Raw genomic sequence first — 19,346 nt, 5'->3', positions numbered from 1 at the left:
TTCGAAACATAACCTCTGTAATGTTGTCCCATTAATTTGGCCACTTTCTTGTGTCTCACTACCTGTTTGGACACTATCTAAAATAATCTTGTTTCTCTTTTTTCTCCCATACCCACACTCCATTAGAATGTAAACTCCATTAGGTTAAGAATGTTCCTGTCTCTTTTGATGTACAGCTGTATCCTCAGCGCCTACAATAGTGTTTAATAAATGAATTCTAGATCTAACCATCAGTGTCTTTAAATACAGCCTCTCGATTGATATTTAGGATCAATAAATGAAAGTAAAATGATCTTAAGTTTGTCAGGGACTTCAGAGGTCATGCAGCCCACTGTTTCTTTACTACGTATCTGTGGGTCATTGAGGAAGATGTTTTCCTACTCTGAATCTTGCCTCAGTCTTAGAAATGGTGATGAAGTGCTTTTCTCCTCTCTTCCCTTCTCTATTTCTCTCACTTCGGGGATCCAAAGTGTATAATTTAACTACTTTTTCAGCATAACAATTTTGATCTGGTCCAATATCCCATATAATGAAGGAATTCCTTATATGACATATAATTCTATGATACCCTTCTAGGAGTAGAGAGCATACTGTTGGTGGTTGGTGTGTGTGGTGTGTGTGTGTGTGTGTGTGTGTGTGTGTGTTCCAACAAATATTTATTAAACAGCTATTATGTCCTAGCTAAGGATGTAACATGATAAAAGGTATGTTCCAGCCCTCGCAAGGCTTACAGTCTGGTGGAATTATACAAACAACAAATGAAGTCTCTAAATTCTTTCCCTATCCTCTCTATTCTCAAAGCTCCTTGGAAAGAAAATACAGAATAATGGGAGGAAATAAAGAACAATAGGAATTAAACTTCCAATGGACTATATTAAGGGTAAATAACCACTTTTTAGTTTTCAGGGCCTTTAAATTCCATTCAGTTTAGTCAACAAATAACTGCCTTCCATCTCTAGCCTTTGGCTAGATTCTGAAGAATGAAAGCAGATAAGATGTAGCCCTTACTCACTAGGAGGATAAATGCAAATGTACAAGTACTCTTCCTTTGGACAGCCCTAGCTAATTTAAAATCCTTTTTTAGACTAAACTAAAATCCATCTTTATGTAATTTTGTTGGTCCCAATTTTTTCCCCTTCATTTATTTAACCCATAAACATCAATTGGGGACCTACCATGTACCATACATCATCAAGCTCTCTTCATAGACACATAGGACATGATCCTTGCTTTCAAAAGGATTAGGATATAATTCTGCAACATTGAGGAAGTTGCTTAACCTCTCTAAGTTGTGTTTCTTCCCCTGGGAATCAAGGGTAGTATTAGTACCTACTTCCTACAATTGTTTTGAGGATTAAATGAATAGTACATGCAAAGCACTTACTATAAGGCCTGATATACAGCTTTCAACAAATTCTAGCTATTACTATATCCCTGTGTTTAAAGAGGGATCCAGGTTCATAAATTAGCAGTTGCAGGGTTTATATGAATACCCTAACAGAAGTAAACAGAGTGCTATGGGATTATACCAGAGAAACACCTAATCTTAGCTAGAGAGGCTAGGGAAACACCCTGCAGGAGGAAACATTTAAATTCAGTGGTGCAGGGCTAAATAGTAGAGTTGGAAAGTACACACCTAATGGAAAGAGGTGAGAGAGCACGGAGCATTCAGGTTGTTCAGACTGGCTACTTTCAGGACAGCTAACATATACATGGCCTTGGATGCCATGCTTGGTAAATAAAGATGTGACATGAAGGTAATGGGGAACTATTGAAAGCATGCTGCACAATTAAACTTTCAACTTGGTAAAATCTCTCTGGCAGTAGTATAGATAAAGTGGGCAAGAGAAGGTAAGAAACCCAGTTAGGATGCTATTGCTGTGTTAGTATTGAGAAACGTCCTTAATAAAGCAGTGATGTAGAGGAAAAGAAAACTGATTAAAAGGAATTAGAGCCCTGGCCAGTTTGGCTCAGCGGTTAGAGTGTTGGCCTGCGGTCCAGAGAGACCCGGGTTCGGTTCCCGCTAAGAGCACGTACCTCGGTTGCAGTTTGTCCCCGGCCCTGGTTGGTCGTGTGGGTGGCAGCCACTCGATGTGTCCCTTTCACGTCGATGTTTTCTCTCTCTCTCTCTCTTCCTCTCTCTCCCTCCCACTCTATCTGAACAAAAAAATGTCCTCGGGTGAGGATAAAAAAAAAAAAAGGAATTAGAGCTAAATGATGAATTAAATGTAGATGTAGGAGGAAAGGAAGAGGGGGTATCAAAGATAGATATTAAATGACTGCCTTGAATGAGTAACAGGTGATGACACTGGTTCATAGGGAGAATGGAGGGGGGCAAGTAAGTTCAATTGTAGACATATTGAGTTTGAGAAAGGCTGAGCACGAGTATTCGTATCAGGAGTTTAGAAGTGGTCTAGAGCTGCAGATTTGGGATTCGTGGACAGGTGTTAACTGAAGCCTCTATGTATATGTATGGAGGACGGCCAACATTCAGAGGTGATCAAAAATCTCGTAATGTTGATTAAGAATAAATGTCCAGGCATGTTAGAGGAAAATTGAGAAACAGCACTATCCTCAAAACTAAGAAGAGAGTTTTAAAATAAGCCAACAGTCACAAATTCTTCAATGATAAGAGAAAATTGTTCTTTGGATTAAGCAACCTGGGAGTCACTGGGCAAGAGCTATTTCAGAGTAATGAAGGGACCAGAATCCAGATTGCCAGAGATTTTCAAGTCAAGATAGCAAGTGGGTGAAGAAGACATGCCTGAAGGCTCCCTCTTCAGAGCTGTGAAGAGTGGAGGAAAGAGTGTAGAAACTAGAGTGGGAAGAGTGGATCAAGATTTGACCTTTTTCTTGGTCTACAGAAAAGAGCCTAGAGAAAGGGAGAGCTGAAGATGTAGAATAGATGTAAATAAATAATAAAATAGGATTTCTGAGAAGACAGAAGAGGTGACATTTTGTGGAGGGATGTGTCTTGAACAGGAAGGAGAAGGGACACCTCTTCCGTTAACTAGAGCTGTGTGGACATAGGTACATCTAAAGGGGAGAGAAGTTACTTGCTGATGTCTGAAGCCAAGCTAACTTTTGAGAGTTGATAAAGTGAATGGGGGAGGGACTGAGGTGCAGAACCCTGAGAAGGACCCTTACGAAGAGGAGAAACTTGCCCTGGCCAGTTTAGCTCAGCAGTTAGAGCGTCAGCCTGCAGACTGAAGGGTCTCGGGTTTCATCCTGGTCAAGGACATCTATCCGGGTTGTAGGTTCAATCTGTGGTCCTAGTTGGGATTGTGCAGGAAGCAGCCGGTCGATGTCCCCCCCACCCCCACCCCCCACTTCCACTGTCTAAAAATCAATGGAAAATATCCTTGGGAGAGGATTAACAAAAAAAAAAAAAAGAGGAGGAGAAACCTGTAAATAGTGGGAAATGGCAGCATGGCCACTTGGGACCCTATGCTTTGTCAACGTCTCCCTTTGGTAATGGAGACACCCACGTTGAGCTGCACTAAAGGGGGTCTAACCAGCACGATGTAAAGTGAGACTACTGTCTCCCTCTAACTGTTAGTTCCCTTGTTCGGAATCTTATAATTTTACTAATGCAGCTTCTGATTGGATAAGCTATTTTTTAACCTCTCTTTCATACTGAAAGACCAAGAAAAAGCATTTCTCCAGAAGCCAGAGTCAGAGGAAAATTTGAGTAATTATTACTGTTTAAAATAATTAGCTATTTATAAAAGTCAAGAATTAATTCAGAAATTGTTGTTCAAATTTAATTGGAAAACTCCTTAAACATTTTCAACATAGTGGCAAACACAAACAAGAATTACTTGAAAATATGAACACCCAGTTAATGTTTTATATGTCTATTGAATGTTGAATGCAGATTACATAGAAATCCAATAAGTATTCTATATGGATATGCTATTATTTTCAATTCTCAGTGACTTAATTGGAAACTAAATTCAACCAAAGATTTTTTTTTTCTAGAACATTGTTTTAAAATGTTTTATTTAGCCCTGGCCGGTTAGGCTCAGTGGTTATAGTGTAGGCCCGCAGACCAGAGAGTTCCAGGTTCGGTTCCCACTAAAGGCACATACCTCGGTTGCAGTTTTTCCCCAGCCCTGGTTGGGGTCGTGTGGGTGGCAACCAGTGGATGTGTCTCTCTCACATTGATGTTTCTCTTTCTCCCTCCCACTCTGTCTGAAGATAAATGCAAAAATGTCCTTGGGTGAGGATTTAAAAAATAATAGAATGTTTATTTATTGACCATTCTCCATTATCCTGCACCTGGCCACTTGACACTTAATGTTAAGTTCCTCACCACTAAACCCATATGAGTTTGTTATCCTGTTTCACTATGCTCTCAAGTCTACCATTCAACTAGATATGCTGAAAGTTATAAGCAATCCTTGTATCAGCCTCAAATAGAACTGCTTTTACTGAATTGCTATTTTGTGTGCAGTCATCAGCTTGTACTGAGGGATGCAATAATAAAATATCTTCATAAAATATGTCATTTGTTATGAGTTGTGATTACTGTAAGTAGGGTGAGAGCGTACATTTTTATTTGGGGGGGCAATCCCAGTTTATTACTATCTGTCCCATCATAATGTTTAATAGTTCCCTTTTCACTCTTAAAAAAATACCACAGCCCAGCCAGTGTAGCTCAGTTGGTTGGGCATTGTCCAGTGCACCAAGAGGTCACTGGTTTGATTCCCATTCAGGGCACTTGCCCAGGTTTCTGGCTCAATCCCCAGCAGTGGTAGTGCAGGAGGCAACCGATTGATGTTTCTCTCTCATTGATGTTTCTGTTTCTATCTCTCTCTTCCTCTCCCTTCTTCTCTCTCTAAAATCAGTAAAAAAAATATTTTTTAAAATACCACAAATCAGAATATTGTTTTTTCATTATACGATGTTCTCTTTATGAGGTGCTTTTTGATAAATTTTTTATCTTGTTTATAGGGATTAGTCATATCTGTGGTTATTCTGAGCAACTGAGTTGCCATACCTCCCCTCCCCATATACACACACACAAATGGTGACTCTTTTTTTTTTTTTTTTTTATCCTCACCTGTGGACATTTTTACATTTATCTTCAGACAGAGCGGGAGGAAGAGAGAGAGAGAGAGAGAGAGAGAGAGAGAGAGAGAGAGAGAGAAACATCAATGTGAGAGAGACACATAGAGTGGTTGCCACCCACACGACCCCATCTGGGGCCAGGGACAAATTGCAACCGAGGTATATGCCCTTAGCAGGAACTGAACCCAGTACTCGGGTCTATGGGCCAATGTTCTAACTGCTGAGCCAAACCGGCCAGGGCCAAATGGTGACTCTTAACTACTCAGGTATCCCTTTTTAAATTGACATTAGAAAACTTAGGGCCAAATTTGTCACCTGTATAAATAAATAAATAAATGTATAACAAGCTTAATGCTATACATTTTTATTTTAATCTCACTTCTTTGTATTTAATTCTTGCTTCTTTTTTCCCCTCATCTATTTCTAGTTTATATCTTGAATTTTGTACATGCATCCTTGTTAGCTATCTTAAATTTTTTTGAGATAAGGTAGAGAACACTGTTTTTGAAGCATAAAACAAACATCGTGCTTCAAGAACTAATCTGACAATTTTGAATGACTGAAAAATAGCTCTTTTTTAGCTTGACTGTTTCCCATTTTTGTCTATGTCTTTGACCCATGATAAATTTTGAAGAGATTGTTAGGTTTTGACCACATTTGTTACATTATTGAGATGAAGATACTGCCCTGCCGTGGATTGAGTGGCATCCCATGGACTGAGAGGTCCAGGTTCGATTCCTGGTCAGGGCACATGCCCAGGTTGCAGGCTTGATTCCCAATAGGGGGCATGCAGGAGGCAGCTCATCAATGTTTCTGTCTACCATTGATGTTTCTATCTCTCCCTTCCTCTATCTCTAAAAAATCGAAAACATTAAAAAAAGAAAAAAAATACTTTAAAAAAAAGAGAGATGAAGATACTATACTTCCATGTTGATATGTGATCAGTCTGCCACCTTTAAACAAAATATAGCTGATAACATTTTTTAAAAATGTTTATAACTTCTGTGATTTCAGAGCTTGAATAGAGAGGCAATCCAGCTCAGTGGGCCGGGGGGAGTGGAGGGAAGCACACAAAAATCTGTAGTCAGAAAAACCCTATCTCTGCCATTTATTATGTAACTTTGGGAAAGTCTCAAGTCCTTCACCTGTAGCTTAGAGATAATGTTACCTACCTCATTCTTAGAGTAAATGAGACAACATACGTAAAATGCCTGGCATATAGTTAGATATAAAGAAAATTTTACCTACCATTATTGTAGTTATCATTACAATTTACAGATCACTAACACTAAGGATTTTGCACTTGGTAAGATCTCTGTCTTTTATTTACAACAACAAAAAAGTTTGAAAATTAAACTAGTTAAGACTTTTTTACTGGCAGCATAACAAGCTAGATGTTTTCAAAAAGGCTCTCCCACAGCTAAACACCTAGGCATAGGATAAAGCACAATAAACAAAATACTTTTAAATGTATTGAGAAGCTTGCAAGAAAAATGGAAAGTACCCATGAATCCCACTCACCCCCCAATAAAAATAAGCAAAATAAAACACCAAGCTGAAATCAGAGAGGTAATTAAATGAGTAACTGTGGCTACTTTGGGAACTTATGCTAAGATCAGAAACTAGAGTTTTTGGTATTATGTAGAATGCAGAGGTCCAAGAAACTAGGTCCTAAGGCTCATAGAAATTGGGGGCAGGGCTAATTCTGAGACAGCTTCCCCCCCAAATAAACAGACAACTTGAAGAGGCTACAGCCTCAGTGAATGGGTGACCTGGGGGAAAAATCACCTGCAGTGATGAGTAAATAAGAAAATGTGTTTATTCATAGCTTCAAAGAGAAATAATAAACATAACAGAATATATTATCTATTACCACATGGGTCTAGGGGTGAAGTTTACACACATCTTATGGCCAGGGCCAAGAAATTAGAATGATCCCAAATTGGTAGTACCTCCTGACACCCAGCAGAAATAATCAGAAATCATTTCTGCAGAAAAGCATTCTTTAAGCCCCTCAGGATTTCCTCAAAATAAATGCAGCCAAATATGAATTCACAGTTAAAAAAAATTTTTTTGAAATGCACAAGGAATAAAAAACAATGACCAATAGATTAGACCTGTGAAGACTTCATATCATTATGAGATGCAGAATATAAAGTAGTTAAATGTGAAATGTTTAGTTAAGAGATGGAATTGAAAACATGAGTATGGCCCTGGCCAGTTTGGCTCAGCAGTTAGAGCTTTAGCCCCCAGACCAAAGGTCTGTGGGTTTGATTCCCAGTCAAGGGCTTGTGCCTGAGTTGCAGGTGCGATCCCTGGCAGGTCAGGGTCTTTGGGAGGCAACCAATAGATGTATCTCTCTCACGTCGATGTTTCTCTTTCTCTCTCTCTCTCTCCTTCCCTTCCACTCTCTCTAAAAGTCAGTAGAAAAAAAATATTCTCTAGTAAGGATTAACAAAAAAACTTAAAAAGTAAGGATCTGGCCTGCTGATCTACCTTGCATTATTTTTGAGAAAGAGGCTCTACAGTAGTAGTATTCCTAACTAAAACAGTACCAATTTTAAGTAATTTTAAGAGAAAATGCCACACATGGAGTAGGTGCTTAGTATTTGTTAACTACATAAATCAGCAAGTCTCTAATAGATTCTGCTATCTGGTGTGATTCTTTTATTTGCATATTGATTGACTTTGACGTGTTTGAAAAAATTCTTCCAAAACATTAAATTTAAAACATCAGAGTCCTCATTATGATTCTATAAGACATATGAATTTCAGATATTTCTGCATTTTGTTGAGTGGCATATTCAGGACAGCCATTGTGAGGGTCCATCACTGACCTCATCCTGATGAACAAAATGGCTTTTGCAGAGTTAAGATTTAGGTAGGATTTAACTGTTTAAGCGCTTTTTCTTTCTTTTTGTCCTAAACTCAAGAATTTAAGCATACTAAATATTCAAATTATAGTGCCAGGTGCACAGTTGTAAATAGGTGCTCACTATATACTGCATTTGATAACAATTCTAAGACAGATCTACCTGCTGTGTCTCCAGTGGATTCTTTTTCCTTATTTGTTATAATTCCTTACTCCTTTAAATCCTACTTAACTTTTTTTGTTTGTTTCTTTGAAAAACAGGAACTTCTGGGTTGCATTTATTATAACCATGATGAGAGCATGGTGTTTTTTCATCTTCTTTCCTGTTCTGGCTGCTGTGGAAATGAAGGTTAATATATTTACAGAGACACCATGGATGGTTTCATGGGCTGAGCAATGCACCACTTCAAGGGGTGTTATTCAGATAGACTGCAGTATGATTGAAGATCTCCCCCATCATAATTTGGGTTCTCCCTGAAGCAGACCCCAAGGTAAGGATTGAGAGTGAGCATTTATTTGGGAAGTGGAGTAAACAATAGGGCAGGAAAGTGAGGAAGTGATACCAGAAAGGAAGAAGGCTAATGAAGGGTGCATTATGATGTTAGCTACTCCAGGGAGTGGCTGGAGCTTAATTCCATGGGGAAACTGGGAGATAGTTCAAAATACATGCTTCAGAATTATCCCAACTGAGGGGCGAGGAAACTAGTATTTATATACCAACTCCTGAGACTAGTCATTGGATAAGAGCTGCTAAGTGGGTGTGGGAATGTTGATATCTGGGCACCTTGGCCTGCTGGAAGCAAGATATGGGGCTTTCTGTGGTTCTGGTTTGGGGTAGAAAGTGGAGGGAAGGAACTTTCAGGGGTGCAGATTCAGACACTGAGAGTGGAAGTCAATCAGAGCACAACAAAAGGCCTGGGCATTGCAGAGTCTGCTACAGTTCCCTAAAGTTGGGTACATTCAGCCCTTACAATAGCGTGTGTGTGTGTGTGTGTGTGTGTGTGTATTTACCTTCATTTAATCTGATATTTTAATTCCATGTCACTAATCTAATTTTTACTTTTTATTCTTTGTGTCTCTGGGCAAGGTATAAGATATTGTATTTATTTTTTTATAGTAGCCAGGCAGTGTTCAGTGTCCAAGTACTGTTTGACAAATGTTGCCCGATACTATCTGTTTGTACTAAATGTATTAAGAGCTACCACCCTGAGTTTTGACATGTACTACATTTTTTTAAGTTTCCATTGATCCCTTTTTATTTCCTTTGTAGAAATCTTAAACATGTGTGCGGAATTCAACCCTATTTAATTCTCCAGGGCATAACCGTGGTTTCATTACCTTACATTTCTTTGGCATTTCTCCTCATATCCCCAAATATTTATCTAAAATGTTATACATCCTCATAATAAAAAAATATGTATATACTGAATTGAAGAGTGTAACCATTACACTTGCTATAATCCCCCATTACCATCACCACTCAGAGGTAGCTATGCTCAATATTTAATTTTTGTGTGGACAAGGTATGCTGTGAAATCTGTGCTCAATTTCCTCCACTGTGAAACAAGGGTAATGAAGTTCCATACCCCCAGAAATGTTTTGAGAACATATGGAGATAAGAGAAGCTCTGGGACAGAGCATGTTTAGTAACTGTTAGCTGTTCTTCTTACTCTTCCCTGCACCTGCAAGCACACATGCCAGCTTTTTATATACAAAGGGGATCATACAGTACAGGCAGTTCCGACGTTTGCTTCCATGTGCATTTGCCTTGTTCTTTTTAACAATTGCATGTTGTTTCAGGAGTGTATTAATGAACCATTTCATAGTTTTTCATAGTTTTACAATGTTTGTCACTATAAGGTAATTATTGTAATACCTAAATTAAATTGAAAAATGGGATTTTTTTTATATTGCTTTCTCCTGCCTGATCATCGGATGTTCACAATTTAGCATATGTTTGGAATTTATTCAATTTATTATAATAGTTCATATGCCTCTGGACAATGGATGTCATTGCTTGTGAATACTTAGGTTATAAGATGTATATAGCTATAACCTATTCTATCAGTTAGAATTAGGTTTGTTTGCAAGTAACAGAAATCTAAAATAGTGGTTAAGCAAGACAGAATATTTCTCTCTTATGTAAATATTGATACATTCTATGTAAATGGTTCCCCTTAGACTTGTGCAAGACACAACTTGTAAGGTCCAAGGAGACTATTCCAGATCCAGCCATCACATCTGCCTTCCAGCCAGCAGGAAGGAGAAATGAGCAAAGAAGAGAGGGCAAAAGGTGTACCAACATTTTTAAATGTGTGTGGTAAAATCGCATAACATAAAATGTATCACTTTAACCATTTTTAAATGTATGGTTACTTTAGTGGCATCAAGTACATTCACATTGTTGTGCAATTATCACTATCATCCATCTCCAGAACTACTTTTCCATCTTCTTAAACAGAAACTTTGCACTCATTAAAAAATAACTCCCAGCCCAGCTGGTGTGGCTCAGTGGTGAGCGTTGACCCATCATGCACCAAGAGGTCGCCGGTTCGATTCTTGGTCAGGACACACACCCAGGTTGTGGGCCAGATCCCCATGTGGGGCATGCAGGAGGCAGCCAATTGATGTTCTTTCGCATCGATGTTTCTCTCTCTTCTTCCTCTCTAAAATTAATAAAGAAAAAATGTATTAAAAAGAAAAATATTTTTTAAAATAATAATAAATAAAAATAACTCCCCATCCTCTCCTCTCCCCAGTTCCTTGCAATCACTATTCTACTTTCTGTCTCTATGAGTTTGTTACCCTAGGTATCTCATATGAATGGAATCAAACAATATTTGTTATTTTGTGACTGGCTTATTTTACTTAGCATAATGCTTTCAAGGTTCATGTCATAACATATGTCACCATTTTCTTACTTTTAAAGGGTGAATAAGCTACTGCATTTTGTTTATCCATTTACCCAGAGATGGACACTTCGGTTGCTTCCACCTTTTGGCTTTTGTCAGTAATGCTGCTATGAAACATGGGTGTCCAAATATGTGTTTGGGTCCTGGCTTTTAATTATTTTGGATATGTACCACAAGTGGAATTGGTGAATTATATGGTAATTTGATTTTAACTTTCTGAGGACTGCCAATTCAATATTCCTTACAGGCTGTACCACTTTACATTCTCACCAGCAATGAGCAAAGGTTCCAATTTCTTCACATTTGTTATTTATTTATTTATTTTTTCATAATAGCCATCTTAATGCTCATGAGGTGGTATTTTATTGTGGCTTTGATTTTTATTTCCCTAATGATTAGTGATGTTGATATCTTTTCATGCAATTATTGGCTATTTGTATATCTTCTTTGGAAAATGTCTATTTAATTCCTTTGTCTATTTTTGCTGCTGTTGTTAATTCTCACCCTGAGGGTATTTTTTCCCTTGATTTTTTTAGAGAGTGGATAGGAGGGAGAGTGAGCGAGAGAGAGAGGAAGAGAGAGAGAGAATTAGATGTGAGAGAGATACATCAATTGGTTGCCACCCACACATGCCCCAACTGGTATTGGGGATTGAATCTGGAACCCAGGCATGTGCCCTTGACTGGTGAACTTGACCAGGAATCAAACCTGTAACTCTTTGGTGTACGGGACAACACTCTAACCACTATACCACACAAGTCAGGGCTCCTTTGTCTATTTTAATTGGATTTTGTTGTTGTTGAGTTGTGAGAATTCTTAATGTATTTTGGGTATTAACTTCTAATTAGATATGTGATTTACAAATATTTTCTCCCATTCTGTGGGTTTTACTCTGTTATAGTGTCCTTTCATGCATTAAATTTTTTACTTGATGTAATCAAATTTATCTATTTTTTCTTTTGTTGATTGTACTTTTTGTGTCATATCCAATAAATCATTGCCACATCCAATGACATGAAGCTTTCTTCCTATGTTTTCTTCTAGAAGTTTTATAATTTTACCTCTTACATTTAGGTCTTTAATCTATATTGAGTGAACTTTTATATATGGTGCCAGATAAGGATACAATTTCATTCTTTTGTGTGGGGGTATCTAGTTTTCTCAACACTATTTGTTTCAAAGACACCAACTACCTTTTCTAGAAAGGGTCCTGTAAACTGCCATGTAACACTCTTATTTCAATCCCCTTGACCAGAACATAGTCACAGGTTACACTCAGCTGCTAGGAAGATTGGCAAATGAAGTTGCTACAAACTATTTTAATTAAAAATAGAATTTAATTTTTCAAGATATTTTTCTTTCTTATTTTGATTACCTTAAAATACTATAAAACAGTGTTATACAGTGATGTACATTCAGGTGTCTGCATTTAATTTTGAGAGCAGGACACTAGCATTTTATGTAGGTAATATATTCTTGAAGGTCTGGTATAATATTCCAATTGGAATAAATGTAAAGTAAATGGTGGTGGTGGAGGTAGTGGGGAGCTGGAATACTTTTTCAGAGCCTATAAGTTTATTACGGTGATATTGATCTTGTAGCTGAGTCACCAGTATTCTTTTTTCCCCATTATTTTTGCCCAGATACTCGAGGATTTGTAAAGATTAAAGATGTATGTGCTCCTTTTATCCTCACCCGAGGACATTTTTCCATTTTTTGTTCAGGCAGAGTGGGAGGGAGAGAGAGGAACAGAGAGAGAGAGAGAAACATCAATGTGAAAGGAACACATCGAGTGGCTGCCACCCGCACGACCGACCAGGGCCGGGGACAAATTGCAACCGAGGTACGCGCCCTTAGCGGGAACCGAACCCAGGTCTCTCAGGACCGCAGGCCGACGCTCTAACCGCTGAACCAAACCCGCCAGGGCTGTATGTGCTCCTTTTATGTGTTTCAGCAGCATTTCTAATATTTTGCAGTGTGCCTTCTTCCAAATGAACAATATTGGCTGTTGTAGGGTTTGGCCTTCTTCAGAACAATTTATCACATTTAATTTCCATTCCAAAGTTACTGATATGGGAGCAAGTTTTCAAGCACCAGCATCAGCACTTGATGGCATTGTATGAGCAATTAAAAACAATTTTACATTAAAATAATGATGAGCCCTGGCCGGTTTGACTCAGTGGTTAGAGCTTCGGCCTGAGGACCAAAGAGTCTCAGGTTTGATCCCTAGCCCTGGTTGGGGTTTTGCAGGAGGCAGCCAATCAATGTGTCTCTCTCGCATTGATGTCTCTCTCTCTCCCTCCCTCCCTCCCTTCCTCCCTCCTTCCCTTTTTTCCTCCCTCTTTATCTAAAAAGAAATCAATGGAAAAATATTCTCGGGTGAGGATTAAAAAAATAATAAAATAGTGATGAATGTTAAATGGCAACATAGTGATCCAAATTATTCCGTTCCAAACCACGTAATTGAAGTGTTCGTAGTGTATGAAGGATAGGTAGGCACTTCTGTTGAGTAGTTGTGGTGACAAAACATGAAACATATTTACTTGCCTACCAGAAATTATGCAGCTTTTAATAATTACACAATTCTTAAAACATTTTTAAATGATTTTAAATTAGCATCTAAAATGAGCCTTTATTAATATTTCTGTTGTGCTATTTCAAATTTATATAAACTGATACCATACTATATTTTGTGTCTTGGTGATGTGATGGAAAAGAAACAGATATATGAAGTATATAATTATTAAGTATAAAAGTCCTACTTTTTTTTTAGAAAACTTATTTAAAATACTAGGTGGTGAGGGGAGAGTACAGATGAAACAAAATTGACCATAGGTTGTAATTAGTGAAGCGATACATGCATGGAGGCTTGTTATTATGTTATTATCTTGATTTTAGTGGCTTGAAAATTTCCATGCTAAAAAGTTAAAAATAAATAAAGAAATCTTGTTCCATTAACATGAAGTTATACTTAATTGGATTGGTGTGCTTTGTCATCTTTTTCTATCAGAAAAGTGGGAACAAAAAGAGGTAAAGCATACATGCCTTGACCAGAGACTGCTTTCTTTTTTTAAATTTTTATTTTTATTTTTATCCTCACCCAAGGACATTTTTCCATATTTTGTTCAGATAGAGTGGGAGGGAGAGAGAGAGAGAAACATCGACATGAAAGGGACACATCGAGTGGTCGCCACCCACACGACCCAACCAGGGCCAGGGACAAACTGCAACTGAGGTACATGCCCTTAATGGGAGCCGAACCTGGGATTCTCCAGACTGCAGGCTGATGCTCTAACCACTGGGCAAAACTGGCCAGGGCAGAGACTGCTTTCTTTTTAATCCTCACCCAAAGATATTTTTCTATTTTTCTTCAGGTAGCGTGGGAGGGAGGGAGAGAGAGAAACATTGACGTGAGATGGACACATTGACTGGTGGCCTCCCGCACAACACTGACCAGGGCCAGGGATGAATGGAAACCGAGGTACATGCCTTTGACCAGAATTGAACCTGAGACTCATTGGCCCATGAGCCAATGCTCTAACCACTGAGCAAAACTGGCCAGGGCTTTTTTTTTTTTTTTTTTTTTTTTTTTTTAGAGAGAGAAATAGAAACATTGAGGTAAGAGAGAATCATCAATCCACTGCCTTCCACACGCCCCATACTAAGGATCAAGCCCGAAATCTGGCCATGTGCCCTGAACGGAAATGGAACAGGGACCTCTCAGTCCATGGGACAATGCTCAATGCATTGAGCCACACCAGCCAGGCAGAGCCACACCAGCCAGGCAGAGACTTCCCTATGCTGTAATTTACATCCTGGTGATTATTCTGTAACTACCAATTTGTGCTTCTTAATCACTTCACCTTTTTTACCTAGCCCCTCAACCCCCTTCTCTCTGTCAACTGTTTGGTTAGAGACATCTTTTGAAGGAGACAGGTATTGTTGATGAAATTAACCACCCTGAAAGAAATGATATATTTGCTTGCTAATTCTAAACTTGAGCACTGAAAGACCCAAATGGAAACTTCCTGTGGAAGGAGGTAAACTCTCTTGATAATGTGTAGTATCTGATATTGGATGATGAATGAAAACTCAGCTCTGGTGTCATAGCCTCAGGTGAAGGCTTGTGAGTAATTTCTTCCAATAGACAGCAACCAAGGAAAGGAACTATATTTAATTCCTGGGATTCACCCTCATAGTTTTCCCTCTAGACCCAGAGAATTAATTGTTTCTTCTCCTGTTCAAAGTTAACTCCACATCTGAGTTGTTGATCACATCTATTCCATCTCCTCTGGGATTTTTCAACGTCAATTATTCCCTTATTCCCTCCCTAATATAATCAGCCTTTCTATCTACTTTCCACAGCATGGAAATGTGTTCAGATCTCCTGTAACTTCCCATCCCCAGATAGCTAAGACTGTTCTAGCTTCCTTTTCTTCCATCCCTGAACAGCTCATCAAAATAACTATATTTACTCCTGCTCTCCAATTTTTCACCTTTATCTTACCATAATTAGACTACAACCACTATATCCCTGAAACTGCAATGGTGAAGACCACTAATTGCCTAATTAAAACCAATGTTCAGTTTAACTCTTGCCTTATTTAATCTCTCTAATTGCTTTTTTTTAAATTGTAAAACAGGCACAGTTTTATGTGCTTCATAAATATCAGCTCATGTAATTCTATAACAATCCTTTGAGGTAGGTACCATTATTATCTTTATTTTGTAGATAAACAGAAGCAGAAAGAGAGACTGAGTCATTTGTCTAGGATCACCAGCATCCTTTTTTATTCCTTTAATTCCTTGGGTTTTGGGGTTTCTGAGATGACAGCTGAAGTAGAGTAATCCCGCACTTCTCCCATGTCCTAATCCCTGGAATTTATTAATATGTTACGTTATGTGGCAAAGAGGAATTAAGGTTGCTGATGGCATTAAGATGACTAATCAGCTGATAGGGAGAACAGCCTGGATTATTCATGTGCCCAATATAATCACAAGGGTCCTTAAAAGTAGAAGATGGCCCGGCCGGTGTGGCTCAGTGGCTGAGCATTGACCCTGCACCACAGAGGTCACCGGTTCGATTCCCGGTCAGGGCACATGCCCAGGTTGTGGGCTGATCCCCAGTGGGGAGCATGCAGGAGGCGGCTGATCGATGTTCTCTCTCTCTCTCTCTCCCTTCCTGTCTCTAAAATCACTAAAGAAAAAAAAAAAATTTTTAGCCCTGGCCGGTTTGGCTCAGCGGTTAGAGCATCCACCTGCGGTCCAGAGAGACCCGGGTTCGGTTCCCGCTAAGGGCATGTACCTCGGTTGCCGTTTGTCCCCGGCCCTGGTTGGTCGTGTGGGTGGCAGCCACTCGATGTGTCCCTTTCACATCGATGTTTCCCTCTCTCTCTCTCTTCCTCTCTCTCCCTCCCACTCTATCTGTGCAAAAAATGGAAAAATGTCCTCGGGTGAGGATAAAAAAAAAAAAAAAAAGTAGAAGATGGAGGCAGACATAGAGAGGCAGAGAGCAAGGTCCGAATGATGTAAGACAGGCTGGAGCTGCTGCTGCTGGCTTGGAAGACGTATGAAAAGACCAAAAAATTAACATCATTAAAATGTCCATACTACCCAAAGCAATCTATAGATTCAATGCAATCCCCATCAAAATACCAACAACATATTTCATAGAACTAGAACAAATACTTCAAAAGTTCATATGGAACCAAAAAAGACCCCGAATAGCCACAGCAATCGTGAAAAAGGACAGCGTAGGTGGGATCACAATACCGGATATCAGGTTATACTACAAAGCCACTGTAATCAAAACAGCCTGGTGCTGGCACAAGAACAGGCAGATAGATCAATGGAACAGAATAGAGACCCCAGAAATTGTCCCAAGACAATATGCTCAATTAATATTTGACAAAGGAGCCCTGGCCAGTTTGGCTCAGCGGTTAGAGCGTCCGCCTGCGGTCCAGAGAGACCCGGGTTTGGTTCCCGCTAAGGGCACGTACTTCGGTTGCAGTTTGTCCCCGGCCCTGGTTGGTCGTGCGGGTGGCAGCCACTCGATGTGTCCCTTTCACGTCGATGTTTCTCTCTCTCTCTCTTCCTCTCTCTCCCTCCCACTCTATCTGTACAAAAAGATGGAAAAATGTCCTCGGGTGAGGATTAAAAAAAAATATTTGACAAAGGAGGCAAGAGCATACAATGAAGTAAAGACAGTTTCTTTAATAAATGGTGTTGGGAAAATTGGACAGCTATATGCAAAAAAATGAAACTAGACCATCAACTTACATCATACACAAGAATAAACTCAAAATGGATAAAAGACTTAAATGTAACCTGTGAATCCTTAAAAATCCTTAAAGAAAAAAAATGTAGGCAACAAAAATTTGGACATCATACGCAGCAGAATTTTCACTGATACATCACCTAAGGAAATAGAAACAAAGGAAAAAATGAACACACAGGGCTACATCAAACTAAAAAGTTTCTGCACAGCAAAAGAAACGACCATCAAAATGGAAAGGCAACCCACTGCATTGGAAAGCATAATTGCCAATGATACATCAGATAAGGGGTTAATTTCCAAAATATATAGAGTACCCAATTAAAACATGGGCAGAGCCGTGGCCGGTTAGAGCGTTAGCCTGCGGTCCAGAGAGACCCAGGTTCGGTTCTCACTAAGGGCATGTACCTTGGTTGCAGTTTGTCCCCAGCCCTGGTTGGGTCATGTGGGTGGCAGCCACTCAATGTGTTCCTTTTGCGTCTATGTTTTTTTTTTCTCTCTCTCTCTTCTTGTCTCTCTCTCCTGCTCTAGCTAAACAAAAAATAAAAAAATGTCCTCGGGTTAGGATTTAAAAATAAAAAAATGGGCAGGGGACCTAAATAGACACCTCTCCAAACAGGACATACAAATGGCCAAGAGACATATGAAGAAATGCTCAACATCACTAATCATCAGACAGATGCAAATTAAAACAACAATGAGGTATCTCCTCACACCTGTCAGAATGGCCACCATCAGCAAATCATCAAACAAGTGTTGGCGAGGGTGTGGAGAAAAGGGGACTCTAGTACACTGCTGGTGGGAATGCAGACTGGTGCAGCCACTATGGAAAGCAATATGGTGTTACCTCAAAAAATTAAAAATTGCCCTGGCCGGTTTGGCTCAGCGGTTAGAGCATCGGCCTGCGGTCCGGAAAGACCCGGGTTCAGTTCCTGCTAAGGGCATGTACCTCGGTTGCAGTTTGTCCCCGGCCCTGGTTGGTTGTGCGGGTGGCGACCACTCGATGTGTCCCTTTCACATCGATGTTTCTCTCTCTCTCTTCCTCTCTCTCCTTCCCACTCTACCTGAACAAAAAATGGAAAAATGTCCTCAGGTGAGGATGATAAAAAAAAAAAAAATTAAAAATTGAATTACCATTTGACTCAGTGATCCACCTCCTAGGAATATACCCTAAGAAGCCTGAAACACCAATCAGAAAGAATATATGTACCCCCATGTTCATAGCGGCACTATTTACAATAGCTAAGATCTGGAAACAACTCAAGTGTCCATTAGTAGATGAATAGATGAAAAAGCTGTGGTACAATTACACAATGGAGTACTATGCAGCTGTAAGAAGGAAGATCTCTTATCCTTTGAGATGACATGGAGGGACCTAGAAAGTATTATCCTAAGTGAAACAAGCCAAGCAGAGAAAGACATATATCACATAGTCTCACTTATTTGTGGAATATAATGAACATAACAGTATGAGGAATAGGGTAGACCCAGAGATGTAGAAGTAGGGTACAGACTGACAACCCTCAGAAGAGGGGGTTGTGGGGGGAGGGAAGAGATAAACCACAGAACTTATATGCATGTATGCATAACCAATGGACATGGACAATAGAGCCGGGTACGAGGGGGGGGGGGGGAAGGAGGGTGTCAATGGGGAAAAAAAGGCGAAACATCTGTAACAAAAATAAATTAATAAAAAATAAATAAATGAATTAAAAAAAAAAAAAAAGACCAAAAAATGCAGATGGCCTCTGGAACCTGTGAAAGCAAGGAAACTATCTCTTCCTTAGAGTCTCCAGAAGGGAATCCTGCTCTGTGGACACATTGACCTCAGACCAGCAAGGCATAAGTTAGACTTCTAACCTACAGAAGGGTAAGATAATACATTTGTGTTGTTTTAATAGTAAAGTAGTAATGTGTTATAGCACAATAGGAAACTCCTACAATAGCCAACCCTGCTTCTCTGACCATTTCTTCCAAGGGTCCTTTCCTGGTTCCTCTTATTCTGATTTCTTAATGGTTTGTGTTTCCCAGAGCTCTGTCCTTAATACCTGTTCTCATCATATACATTTTCTGTGGGCAATATTACCTGTTCTCATGATTTTGACCACTATTTATACTCTAACTTCTAAATCTCTGATACTAATCCAAACAAACTGCTGCACTTGCATCTCAATCTCTTTCTCTCTCGATAGATACAGGGGTTGGCAAAAGTAGG

The 19,346-nt window shown here is 39.3% G+C and overlaps 1 long non-coding RNA gene across 2 annotated transcripts in view; it reads left to right on the top strand.

Moving 5' to 3' along the window:
- Positions 1-18,972, top strand: part of LOC118624216 — a 32,940-nt gene extending 13,968 nt beyond the window's left edge. For both annotated transcript variants that reach the window (XR_004958345.1, XR_004958346.1), the window contains 3 exons: positions 8,207-8,436; positions 10,127-10,258; positions 18,919-18,972. This is a non-coding gene — a long non-coding RNA (uncharacterized LOC118624216). The remainder of the gene's footprint in view (positions 1-8,206; positions 8,437-10,126; positions 10,259-18,918) is intronic.
- The last annotated feature ends 374 nt before the right edge of the window (positions 18,973-19,346 follow it).

This window comes from Molossus molossus, unplaced genomic scaffold (assembly GCF_014108415.1).
Source record: "Molossus molossus isolate mMolMol1 unplaced genomic scaffold, mMolMol1.p scaffold_m16_p_10, whole genome shotgun sequence".
NCBI lineage: Eukaryota > Metazoa > Chordata > Mammalia > Chiroptera > Molossidae > Molossus > Molossus molossus.
Note: the sequence above shows the minus strand (reverse complement) of the source record. Positions and strands in the feature narration are given on the sequence as shown.